The sequence below is a fragment of the Humulus lupulus genome, chromosome 5 (assembly GCF_963169125.1).
Source record: "Humulus lupulus chromosome 5, drHumLupu1.1, whole genome shotgun sequence".
In the NCBI taxonomy this organism is placed as follows: Eukaryota; Viridiplantae; Streptophyta; class Magnoliopsida; order Rosales; family Cannabaceae; genus Humulus; species Humulus lupulus.
In genome coordinates, this window is record NC_084797.1 from 17,913,965 (window position 1) to 17,926,480 (window position 12,516).

Here is a 12,516-nt window from a genome sequence, read left to right on the forward strand (position 1 = left end):
TTAGAATCGAAGGAAGAGAATTACTAGTAGATTTGATCGAGTTAGACCTTAAGGACTATGATATGATATTAGGAATGGATAGGTTAGCAAAATATGGGGCAACAATTGACTGCAAGGGGTAAAACGATCAATTTTCAAATAGAAGATGGCGAGAAGTTCACTTGCAGAGGAGTAATTTCTAGAACTCGCATATGATAGTCTCAGCTCTCAAAGCTCAACATTTGATCAGTATCGATCGCCAGGCATTTCTAGCCAGCATAGTAGACAAGTCACGAGAGACGCAACTCGAACCAAAGAATGTGCACATAGTATACGAATTTCCTGAGGTATTTCCAGAAGATCTACCGGGATTACCTCCGAGTGGGGAGATCGAGTTCGAAATAGATTTGGCACCAAAAATGGCACCAATATCAAAAACTCCATATAGGGTGGCTCCGACGGAGCTTAAGGAATTAAAGATACAACTGCAAGAGCTTTTAGACAAGGGTTTCATTCAACCATGCTTTTTTCCTTGGGGTGCACCAGTGCTTTTTGTCAAGAAGAATGACGGGAGCATGAGGATGTGCATAGATTATCGAGAGCTAAACAAAGTGATGATGAAGAACAAGTATCATTTGCCTCGAATAGACTACCTTTTTTTATCAATTACAAGGATCTACGGTGTTCTCAAAGATAGATTTGTGGTCAGAGTATCATCAGCTACGGGTATGAGAAGAAGATATCCTAAAGACGACATTTTAGACCAGATATGGACACTACAAGTTTCTGGTAATGTCTTTTGGATTAACGAACGCACCAGCCGCGTTCATGGATCTTATCAACCGAGTATTTAAGGACTACCTGGATAAGTTCGTTGTGGTGTTCATAGGTGACATATTGATCTACTCAAAAACGGATTTCGCGCAAGAAGGCACCTGCAAATGATGTTGGAACGACTCAAAAGTCATCAATTGTTTGCTAAGTTTAAGAAATGCGAATTCTGGCTAGAAAAGGTGGCATTTTTAGGACACATTGTGTCTAAAAATGGCGTAGAAGTAGATCTAGCCAAGACAGAAGCAGTGAAGGACTGTCCCAAACCCAAGAGTGCCATCGAGGTGAGAAGTTTTCTGTTCTTGGCAGGATACTATAGACGATTTGTTGAAGGGTTCTCCAAAATAGTTACACCCTTAACGAATTTAACAAGGAAACCGAAGAAGTTTACATGGACAAAGAAGTGTGAAGAAAGATTTCAAACGTGAAAGGACAAGCTCATATTAGCCCCAGTTCTTTGTGTCCCAAACGATAAGGGCACGTTTGTAGTATATTGCAACGCGTCAAAGCAGGGACTTAGATGCGTTTTGATGTAAGATGGAAAGGTGGCCGCTTATGCCTCGAGATAGCTAAAGGAAGCGGTACCCAACCCATAACCTAGAATTAGCAGTTGTTGTTTTCGCTCTAAATATTTGGAGGCACTCTCTGTACAGAGAAAAGTGCGAAATCTATATGTTGGCACGGTTTTTCGCCAATAGTGTATTAAGAAATAATAAGGTATATTAGTGCTTAATAAACCGTAATGAAAAATAAACGAATTCAGTCAAGAACACAAAATTTTTATGTGGTTCAATGGTTAAAATCCACCTAGTCCATGAGTCTATATTATTGTTGTTTCTCTCTCTCTCTATTTTGGCAGAGTTTCGGTATTATAGAATAATGGTTCCCTGTCCTATCCAGTATTCCTAGTATTTATAAGGGAATTTCATGGATAGGTTTGGGTAACCACGTGAGTCAATCACGCATTAACACAATTATTACATTTAATACAAATAATTCCCATTTATATTGGGATATAATTTGATCACAAGGTAAATGTACTCGTAATATCTAGGATATTAAATATGACACCTAGTCATAAATATAAGTATAAGGGGATCCCGAGTCTCTGGGGATCTGTGGGTATGCAATATACTAGAACTACCACGAGCTGGATATCTCCTCCAAGCTCGTGCTTCACAGCCTTCGTATCCCTAGCTCGGGTTAAACCCAGGATGCCTAACACCACATGTGACCACATGAAACTCGAGTTGTCCACGTGGATAATAAGTAGATATCATTACCTTGGTTATTTCTCCGTATATTTATTTTCCAACTATACCTGAGCTGAGTGAATGAACTCGGGCTAAAATTAGGGTACAAAGTACTTGCGGGAGGTTCTGTGAGAGGTTGGTAAGCTCAAAGTACTTGCGGGAGCTGTTCGGGCCATAGTCCTTTGGCTTCTTCTAACCTCTTCTTCAGGCTCGCCTTTAGGGTTTTGTTCACAGCCTCGACCTGCCTGTTGGCCTGCAGATATGCTACTGAGGAGAAACTCTTAGTAATGTCGTATTTTTCACAGAAGTCAGTGAAGAGATCACTTTCGAACTGTGTCCCATTGTTTGACACGATCTTTTTAGGAAGCCCAAACCGACATATAATACTATTCACCTCAAAGTCTAGGACTCTTTTTGAAGTGATGTTTTCCAGAAGTTCGGCTTCTACCCACTTCATGAAATAGTCGATTGCCACCACTGCGTAACGAACTCCTTCCTTTCCCATAGGTAGGGACCCTAAAAGGTCGATTACCCATACCGCAAATGGCCATGGGGATGAGATCATCGTTAGCTTGACTGGAGCAGCCTGAGAAACTATGGCGAAACACTGACATTTGTCACACTTCTGAACATACGAGATTGAGTCTTTTGCTAAAGTGGGCCAAAAATAGCCCTGCCTCAATATTTTCAGTGCTAGGTTTTGCCCCTAGCATGATCTCCACAATAGCCTTCATGCACTTCTTGTAAAATGGTTTTATCTTCCTCGGGCAGAACACATCACAGTAGAGGCAATGAATGATCACGTCGGTACAAGGTTCCATCCACTATTACATACCGTGGGGATTGATAAAGTATTTTTCTTGCGTCCTTTCTATCGCCAGGTATGCTTTTATCACACTTGGTCTTTCAAAGAACTCCCATGGCACTACATTCAATGTCTCAGCTTCTTTGGTGGTGGCAAGCTGCACCAAAGCATCAACATTAGAGTTGTAGAGTCCCAGAATGTTTACTTAGCTAGCTAGATAGCTAGCTAGATAGTAGTAGTAGTCGTAGTAGTGGTAGTAGTAGTCGTAGTAGTAGTAGTCGTAGTAGTGGGAGTAGTAGTGGGAGTGGGAGTAGTAGTGGTAGTGGGAGTGGTAGTGGTAGTGGTAGTGGCAGTGATAGTGGTAGTGGTAGTAGCAGTGGTAGTAGCAGTAACAGTAGCAGTAGCAGTAGTAGGAGCTTAGTTGGAAACTCATAGCAATAGTTATGGATTTTATAAGTTTAACCTATAGTTTAAGAATATTAATTATAACATAAGGTTTGATTAATATTGCTGGTCATATAAATATATATTTATTATAACCTAAGGTTTAGATAGAGCCATTAAAAGCATGACACTTGTCATAACCATGATTATTAAGGAAATTAAGTATTTTGATGAATAGTTTTAATAAAAGAAAGATCTAGAAGCTCAAGAACCTTCCAGCAGTTGTTAGGATCGTATTATGACTTAGTCAAAGATGTTTATCCAATTCAAATTATGCTATAAAGTGCAATTATGTGTTTGATATATCAACGTATGCCGATATATCGCGACATAGGGGCCGATATATCGCCTACGGAAGATACGGAAGACACAGAAAATACGTCGACTTTGCACGAACGTACGAACGGGGGCTCGGGATTAGGGTAGAGCCGATATATCACCTATAAGGGGGTGATATATCGCACTTAGTGTTAATTTTTGAAAGGTTTAATTTTTTATTTTAAAATTACCCTTAACCACTTAGACTTGCCTTTGAACGATTTTGGCTGAGTTCTGGGCGTCAGTTGAATGAAAATTCAAATCTTTTTCATTTTATAATCATTTATTTAATCAAATTAAAAGGGGTTAGTTTCACTCCTTGAAATCTATAAATAGGACCTAGTGCTCAACCAATTTCTTCATTCTTCAAGCATTTGATCAGAGCCTCCAAGGTGCTAGTGTTACTATAAAGAGATACACTTGGGTTTTGGGTTAAAGCTTTATCATTCTAAGCTTTTATAAACACTTGGGAAGTGAGAAATAGTGTGATTTCGGTATTGAGGTTTAGACTAATTCATAAGGTCATTGAAGGTATTCCTATTCCTTAAGTCTAGTTCTTTATAATTCTTTAGTTTTCTTTAGTTTTTTTTATTCAGATCCTAACTCTTATTATTGATTCTTGATTAGGTATTTAAGTTCTTGAAACTTAAGGCCCTTCTTGGTAAGTTCCCATATTCATCTTTATTCTTAAAGATTCTCACCCTTTTCTACTATTGGCGTATAGGAGTTTCTAAATCTCGTTCTTGTTCCCAAATATCTCAGCTTTTGGTAAGGAAAATATGCTAGATATATGTGTTTATATGTTTATGTTTTGATATGTTTTATGTTATGGTATGATATATGTTATGTTATATATTTTATAGTCCTTGGGCATATGACTTGTTTAGCTAGCAAGCCCCAATAATTTATGGGCATATGACTTGCTTAGATAGCAAGCCCCACAAATTTATGGGCATATGACTTGCTTAGTTAACAAGCCCCAAGAAGTATTATGGCCATTGCAGTCCTATATGATATATGTTTTTGATAGTCATATGTTTTTTTATAGTAGTATATGATATAGTCTTATGCTTATGAATTATGATGTATGTTTTTAATAGATTTTCCTTGCTGGGCATTAGGCTCACTCCTTTATTTTTAAGTGTTATGTAGGAAAATAGATATGGAGGTGGGGATTCTTGGTAGCTTGGCTTGTGTGTTAAGGATGAAGGGATTCAATGGACTGCGTGTTGATCGAGGACGACGTTATTTATGTCTTTTTAATTATGTTTTGATGTAATTTCGCAATTAGTATGTAAAGTAATGTTTTATGTTTTATAAACAATGGGTACCCATGCCATATTACATTTTAAATTTATAATTTTATGTTATTGATACAATATTTATTTTGGGATTTTAATAAAGTTGTGATTATTTCTTATGTATGTTTTCTCAAAAATAGTAGATATGTCTAGTAGTTTTAATGGTCCAAGTCTTAGAAATAGTTGGGTCATTACAAGAGTTCTGCTCGCGGGGTCTCTATTCAACAGTACTGTACTCAAACTCTGACAGTTCTCCCTTCACCTTAGCTAGGTAGGCCACCATCTTGGTACCTCGAGTTGGATATTCTCCAAACACCTGATTAAGCACGAGCTGAGAATCAATGTAGCATTGGATGGCTTTCGCTTTGAGCTCCCATGCACTCTAAACCCAGCTAGTAAAGCCTCATATTCGGCTTCGTTGGTTGATGCCTCGAATTCGAATCTCAGAGCTGTATGAAATTGATGCCTTTCTGGGGAGATTAAGATGATTCTAGCTCCTGGTCCGTTCTTGTTTGATGATCCATCCATGAAGATTTTCCATAACTCCTGCACCGGCTCCTTCGAGAGGTCCTCTTGAAATCCAGTGCATACAACCACAAAATCAGCAAGGGCCTGACTTTTGATTGAGGTCCGTGGCACGTACAATATCTCGAACTGGCTAAGTTTGATAGCCCATTTTAAAAGACACCCCAACGTTTCACGTTTTTGCAAAACCTGCCTTAAGGGTTGATCGGTCATGATGTTGATTGAATGCGACTGGAAATATGGTCAGAGTGTAACGCCCCAAACTCCAGGGACCGTTACGGTGTGCCTTGTAAACAGTGCTAAACTCGCTAATCGAGTCATTTGGCCAAAATCGTGAACTAAGTATGATTAGCGGTTTAGGGATTAAACATTTTGGATAAGTTGTAACGTTTCACTAGAACGTTTAATATATACATTGGGATCCCGAAAATAAAGTTTCAGAGTTTATTACAGAAAATATATACAACAGGCCGTTCTAAGCAGCAAAACAGGGTTCAGCCCTAGTTCCACTTTAAACCTCGGCCGTGGTGGACGAGCAGCTGCATATGTACACGTCATCACCTAAGCTCTCCAACTCAAGGATGGTCCAACTTCCTCTTGCCTTTACCTGCACTACGTAGCACCCGTGAGCCGAAGCCCAGCAAGAAAACATAATATATCATGATATAATATCAACAATAACCAAAGTAACCATCCAGAACCAACGGTCCATACAGATAGGTGACAATAGCCAAAAGTCACGATAATGAGCATCGCTCCCTCTAGCCATGTGACGATAGGGTCACCAGGACTCAACTGATAAGAGATTCTTTCATAAGCTTGGTTAGGACAGGTGCAAGGTGATTAGTCACCAACATAACCTTCCTCACGACTCTAGAGTCGAAACTATGGACAACGTCCCTTAGCCATGTGACAAACAGTCACCGGGGTCATATACCTTGGCTATAGTCATCTGGTCGTAGACCAGGCAAGCGCTTATAAGTTCTCATTGACCTTCCGGTCGGTCCAGCACTAATACCCCATATGAGTCATTCAGTGCCGACCTCGATTAGATCTAATCTTTAATTGGCCTGACGTTCACAACGCACTGCCACTTCTGACTCCTGGGTCGGTAAAACACGACCAGTGCTCAGCCCGTGGTGAACGTAACTAATAAGTCACAGCTTCACAGACGGATCTGGCACCATTGTCGATTCTGACTAATAAGTCAGCGCCATACACAGGTAAGTCATGCCACCAAACATATATCACATGTCCAATATTCATAAACAAGGTATCCAGCATGCTTACTTAAAAGATATCAGCACAATTAAGACTATGCATTAACACAGAGGCTCAGGCTCTGAACGATATCACACCCAGTATACAAAGCATGTCCTAATCACATGTTTCTCATGCATCATATGCAATATATCCAACAATCCAACATGCACCAATAACAACCATGCATGTCACATTTAACAGTCAACCAACACGCATCAAGAATAGTCATGCATGTCATACATAATAATCATCCAACATGCATCATAGTAACCATGCATGTCACACATATTAATCAACCGGCATGCACCAATAATAACCATGCATGTCCCATATACACAGGGTGCAGTTTTCTTACCTCAAAGCCGAGCTAGAACGATTAAAAGAACGACCCTTGAGAACGATCAACTTTTAGTCCTTTAGCGGTCACCTAGTCATAACCAAATATAAGGTATCATTAATAAAAATGATAACTGAGGGTTCCCAAACCAAATCCCAGCCCCGAGACCTCAAATACTACCCAACCGGACACTAGGTCCAACCCCGAGGCCTATGGTTTGAATCCCTAAGCTAAAAACCACTCTTTAGCAAATTTGGCCTTAAGGGCCGTGGCCCCCAAAAGCTGTGCCGCGGCACGCCCCCAAACAGAGAGGCCCCCATCTGCCAGACGCGCATGGGCCGCGGCACGCAAAAGCTGTGCCGCGGCACCCAGCCCAGTTCAGCCTAAAACCAGCACGCGAACTCAGAATTTCAACCCTGCACTTCCCCTCTCAAACCAGACCTTCAAACCCTCTCTAAACCACTTCCAAACATATAATTGAACCCCCAAACAACATCCTTATCTCACTCACACCAAACCCCAATCAAACTAACACTAAAACCCCCTTTGATTCACACTTTCCACATCAAAATCCATGAACTAAAAACTAAAACGAAAACAGAGCATAGCTTAAGTTCAATGATCAAAACTTACCTTAAAACTTGTTTGAACCTCCCTTACAAGCTGAACCAAGTCCCCAACCTAGCCTTTAAGTTCCTCTAGTTTGAATTACCACCAAGAACACAAAACCATCAAAGGAGGCAATGGAGGAAGTGGTGTACGGGAAGAGAAGAGAGCAAACCCCTGTTTTGTTCTGTTTTATTCTACAGCTTTCAGCCATTTAAAACAAGTATATCCACCCCTAAAATGACCAAAATGCCCTTATACCATCCAAAGCCTCTTAAACCAATCCAAGGGAAAAATTGGTACTTCTAGCTTAACCCGTTAATTATAGTTAACGCTTCCCAATTCCCACTAATCTCAAAATCCTCAAACACCAATAATTCACATCCCGTTACCCTAAAATCCCCGGTAACGCTATAATCACCAACAACACTCCGAGACTCACCTCGAGCCCCGAACTAAACCCGCTATGACTAGACCGAACACTTGCATCTCACGATCATCTCATGTCGACAAGCTCGAACCAATCCACCTTATAATGTGGCTATATTAATTAATCACCATCACGCACCCAAAATATACCATTACGCCCACAGTGGCCAAATTACCAAATTAACCTCATAATTAACATATGAGCCCATATGCATGCATTCACCATCATATAATAATATAATTCACGTAAACATGCATATAATCATTAAATATTAGAATAAATCAATTATGGCCCTCCCGGCCTCCTAATCAAGGTCCTAAACCTTATTAGGAAATTTGAGGCATTACACAGAGCTTCCTGGAAGCCAATATAAGAGAGAATGCATGTTTCTCTATAAGTGGGTACCGTGACTCAACTCCGAGAAGTCTCTTTCTTATATAATATACTGGATTTTGAGCACGATCTTCTTCTCGAACTAACATGGCACTGACTACATTTTCTGTCACGACCAAATAAAGGAACAGAGGTTCTCCAGACATAGGCTTAGATAACACTAGGGGCTCGACTAGGTGCATTTTTAGGTCGAGTAATGCCTGTTCACACTCCTCAGTCCATTAAAATTTTTTGTTTCCTCTGAGCAAGTTGTAGAACGGTAGGCACTTGTTAGTGGATTTTGAAATAAAATGATTCAAAGCTGCCACCTTTCCAGTCAAACTTTGAACTCCTTTACGCGACCTAGGAGAGGGAATTTCTAACAATGATATGATTTTCTTTGGATTTCCTCTATTCCCCTCGTGTTGACTATGAAACCCAAAAATTTTCCAGATGCCACTCCGAACGTGTACTTCTGAGGATTCAACTTCATGTCATACCTCCTAAAGATTCCAAAACATTCTTCTAGATTAGATACATGATTATCGATAGTCTTTAATTTGACAAGCATATCATCGACATACACTTCCATACATCTTTCGATTTGATTAGCAAACATTTTGTTGACTAAGCGTTGATATGTAGCTCCGACATTCTTCAGCCCGAAGGGCATGAATTTATAAAAATATACATTATTTGGGGTCATGAAGTTAGTATGTTCCTGATTCGCAGGATTCATCGCGATTTGGTTATATTCAGAATACGCATCCATAAAGGACATGAGCTCGTGACTTGTCGTGGCATCTACCTACTGATCAATCCTTGTTAGTGAAAAGAAATCCTTGGGACAAGCTTTGTTCAGGTCGGAGAAGTTGATGCAGGTCCTCCATTTCCCATTTGGCTTTGGGACCAGCACGGGATTGACGACCCAGATCGGGTATTTTGCTTCACGGATAAACCCGCACTTTAGTAGTCAAGCTACTTCTTCCTCAAGAGCCTCAGCTCGGACTGTTCCCAAGCGTCTCCATTTTCGGGATTTTGCAGGCACGTTCTTGTCCAAATTTAAAGTGTGCATGATTACACTCGGGCTTATTCCCACCATATCTTCATGTGATCAGGCAAAAACGTCCAGATTCTCTTGTAAGAAATTGACCAGATCCTTCTTCCTTTTATCATCGAGATTCTTCCCAATCTTTATGACTCTTGAAGCTTCATTGGGGTCAATGTTTACCTCCTCGAGCTCCTCTATAGCTTGGAGTTCTAACATGTCTTCGCCTATCCATGGGTCAATGTCATTGCGTTGGGCATCATTACTGTCCTCTCTTTGCTGAGGTTCTTCCGTCCCGCAAGTAACTTCTACTTCCCGGGACTCCTCACCTCCGTCATTTATGACCATAGCTTGCTGCCCGAGTTGTGATTTTTCCTTCATAGAAATGCTATAGCATTCTTTGGCAGTGAGCTAATCACCTCTGACGGTGCATATTCCTGCAGCTAAGGGGAATTTTATTGCTAGGTGGCGGATAGAGGTTATGGCTTCAAATGCCATTAGCGCAGGTTGGCCCAAAATCACATTGTATGCAACTGGACAGTCAATTATCACGAACTCAAGTAACTTGGAAACAGTTTGTGGGTCTTCTCCCAATGTTACCACTAATTCGATCATCCCGATGTGTGCTAAACCTTCACCAGAAAACCTGTACAGAGTCATTGAGGTCGCCTTGTCAGTTACAGACAACCCCATTTTTTCCTAGGTGAACCTAAAATGTAGATTCACAGAACTCCCATTATCTACTAGTGTCCTCCAAACCCTCTGGTTGGCGAGCTGAACGGTTATGACCAAGGGATTGTTATGTGGGAATTGGACGTGGCTAGCATCTTCTTCTGTAAAAATTATTGGTTGTTTTTCCAATTGTTGTTGTTTCGATAATTGTTGTTCTGGGACGAACTCCACTCCCTTATGGGATATCGGTTCATTAATGTACCTCTTCTAGGCCCCGTTGCTCGTGCCTGCCAAATGAGGTCCTCTTGAAATGGTGGCTATATCTCCCCCTACTATCGGATGAGGGTCATCCTGATTCGCTTGAGCTTCGGTTTGACTTACTAGAACTTCGGGGACTGACAAAGGGTTTTGTCCAGCAGGCTGATTAGGGACCACCCTATTTCGGGCGTACTGGGCCAAAGGTCTCGCTCTAATGAGAGTTTGGATCTCATCCTTCAACTATCAATAGTCATCTGTGTTATGACCGATATCATTATGGAATCGGAAGAACTTTGAAAAATCTCTCCTCGCCCTCTGGTTCTTCAATTGCTCTGGCTTCTTCCATGGAAGGCGAGTAGAATTTTCCAGGAAGATGTGCTCCTCAGTATCCGTTAAGTCTGTGTAAGTGGCGTAAACAGACTTGAATTTCTCCCCAAACTTGTTTTTCTTTGTCCTGCTCTGGTCGCCCTCGCCATTTCCGTTCCTCTTGTGATAGAAGCTCGCGCCTCCTCTAGGTTGATCCGCTCTTGAGCTCGGGCCAAGAATTTGTCCACACTATTAACTCCTTTTCTCTGTAATTCTTGCCACATGTCATCCCCAACAAGGATTCCCGTTGTAACGACCCAACTATTCTAGAATTTGGACCATTAATGACTACTATACTAATCTTAAGAAAACGTACATATGAAATAACCATAACTTTATTTAAAAACTGTAAAGTAAATGTTAAATACATAAAAATTCATTTAGGATATGGGATCCCATTGTTTTGAAAACAAAATATAACTTAAATAAATTGGTTACAAAATTAAGTGCGGAAAAAAATAATACATAGAAATCATAACTAAAAGACTTAAAAACTTCATCCTCGAATCGAACGCGCAATCCACTGATTCCATCCTGCCTCAATACACATCCCCAAGCTGCCAAGAATCTTTCCACCGCCATAACTATTTTCCTGCACATATAAACATAAAGGAATGAGCCTAATGCCCAGCAAGGAAAATCTAACACATAAATCACATACATAAAATTCATATCAACATACACTAAAACATATCATAACATATGTCACATATACTATAATGGCCATTATTACTTGGGGTCCCATAAACTAAACAAGTCATATGCCCATTAGATTCGTGGGGCTTGCTGGCTAAGCAAGTCATATGCCCATAAATTTATTGGGGCTTGTTAGTTGTACAGGTCATATGCCCAAGTCTACAAACATACATATCACACAAATCATAAGTTAACATAACACATAAATCATAAGATAACATATGACATAACACATAATATCCTATCCTATTTTCCTTACCAAAATACCAGAATATGAGAACAAGATCGGGACTTTGGAACACTCCTAAAAACCATAATAGAGAGGTGAGTATACTAAAGAAAAGAGATGGAAAGAATAAACTACACCATCGAAACTATACTTACCAACGAAAACCTTAAGTTCGAAGAACTTAGATGCCTAAACAAGAATAGAGAATATGAGTTAGGATTTGAGTAGAAAAACTATAAGAACTTAATGAAACAATACAGAAATGAACTAGAATTTGGAATGCCTTTAATGCTTCTATGACCGAACTCCTCGAAACCGAAATATACTATAAACCTTACTTCCCGAGTGTTTATTAAGCTTATAATGATTAAGCTTATAACCCCAACCCAAGTGTTTATCACTCTATAGTCTCACCAGCACCTGGAAGGCTCTGATAAATGCTTGAAGAATGAATGAAAAGGCTTGGTGCTAGGTCCTATTTATAGAGTTCTAGGAATAAAAATCTTCTTTTTGGCTTTGAATAAAAATAATGAATTTAATTAAAAATATTTGAATATTCTTCAGCCTAAGGCTTAGGACTTGGTAAAATTGTTCAGAGAGAGGTTTAAGGAGTTAAAGCTTGATTTATAAAACAAAAATAATAAAAACAAATAGAATACTAACTTCTAACTCCCTAAATCTCGTAACTCTAAACTCACCTGCAGTAAAATCAACATATTTGAAGCTGTAGGAATCCGATTTAGACTCTATTTATACCGTTAGAAAGATAATTAAATTATCTAC